Genomic DNA, 1666 nt, shown 5'->3' on the forward strand with positions numbered 1-1666 from the left:
TCTTATATTTTTACAGGGTCTCCAGGCTGAAAGATGTCATGTGTGAGAATTTTAAGAAATGCACATCCATATTTTGACGGCCAGAAATGAATATCTGCAAGGACCCTTTCAAAGTTTTTATCCAAACTACCTCCCCCAACTCTACATCTTAAAGTAACTTCATGCCCTTGTATATAAAACAAAACCAAGCAAAACAGATCCCCAGAAGCCCCCTTCTAAATTAGTGACCTCATGGATTTTGTTTTATTTCCAGTTTGTGGGAAATGTTGTAGTGATCCTTCTGGTAAACAGCTCATAGTATCTGTGCCAGGATAAGCACTTGCCACATGAAATTCAGGCTCACAAAAACTCTCCTGTGCTATCTCTGACCCAAATTTTAGCACCAATTTTTTTCACTTTCTAGGATTCAAACACAAGGGAACCAGTGTCCAGAGGCAAGTGACATAGGCCTTAAACTTGCAGCCATCCTTAATTTCCTCATTCATAAACTTTCCTTAGAAAACTCAAATCCCCATTCCTCTTTTTAAACAGATTCCTGCCTTCAGCCCCAATGGCCAATAGCAGACATCTATTTCCCAATGGACGAGAGACACTCCTTCATCTTCTTGGTCATGGTTGGGGTGAGGTTCATGTGGTCATCCACACACTTGGTCACGCAACTCTCCAGCTGCTGCTTCACCTGAAGCCCTTTACTCCCTGCATCTATTGAATCTTTGGCTTTGTCATTGCAATGCATAGTGCACCGGGCCAGGCCATCCTGGAACTTCTCCAACTCGCTGGTCACCAGGGCCTGGGCTTGAGCCGAGGTGCATGGCAGCACGCAATGCACTGGTGCACTTGCTGCATGGACGCCTGGCTGTCCTCACAACAGACGGTGCTGCAGCGGGACATGAGGCCCTGCATCTTTCCCAGATGTTCTGTCTCTCCAGACTCTTCACCATAGAGTCTACCGCCTCCTGCACCAGGAGTTGCTGCAGCTCTGCCATGGCGACCTGGCGCTGCTCCCTGCTGGCCGGCACCCACATGGACTCCCGCTCAGGAGCCTGCTGCCTCGCTGCTTCCTGGGTCACTGTGGCCCGCCCTTTCCAGAAAATTCTTTTCTTATACAACTTTTCATTTTCCTAAGCATAATTGCCTTGCTTTTTTCATTTGCTCGGTTTTTAAAGTTCTAATCATTATTAAATCATTCCCAGAATCTTAGCTAGGACCTAAAACTCTGCTCCATTCATTCAAATGCAGTAGATAAGTTATCAGTCCTTTTTTTCCCCCTTAGAGATCTACCTTGTATATTCTATTTTTAAAATGATACATAGCATTAAATCTTAAGACTGTATCACATTGTATTTATTCATTCCCCTTTGATGAACATTTAACTTGTTTTCAGTTTTCCTCTAATTAAGGAAGATACATGTGTGAGAATTTTTCTAGGCTATGATGAGAAGTGAAATTACTAGTGTATTATTCATCTATTGCTGCATAACAAATTAACCTCAAAATTTTGCAACTTAAAGCAGCAAATATTTGTTATCTGTGTTTCTGTGAGTTAGGAATCAGAGTGTGTCTCTCATAGGCTGTAATCAAGTTATTTATTTATTTATTTATTTATTTGGCTGCTTTGGGTCTTCATTGCTGTGTGCAGGCTTTCTCTAGTTGCGGAGAGCGGGGT

General features: G+C 42.9%; 1 pseudogene; it reads right to left on the reverse strand.

Annotated features, from left to right (window-relative positions):
• Nucleotides 1–568: 568 nt before the first annotated feature.
• Nucleotides 569–986, reverse strand: LOC112396698 (protein FAM136A pseudogene; annotated as a pseudogene).
• Between the last annotated feature and the right edge of the window lie 680 nt (nucleotides 987–1666).

This window comes from Neophocaena asiaeorientalis, unplaced genomic scaffold, assembly GCF_003031525.2.
Source record: "Neophocaena asiaeorientalis asiaeorientalis breed wild unplaced genomic scaffold, Neophocaena_asiaeorientalis_V1.1 scaffold484, whole genome shotgun sequence".
NCBI classification, from domain to species: domain Eukaryota; kingdom Metazoa; phylum Chordata; class Mammalia; order Artiodactyla; family Phocoenidae; genus Neophocaena; species Neophocaena asiaeorientalis.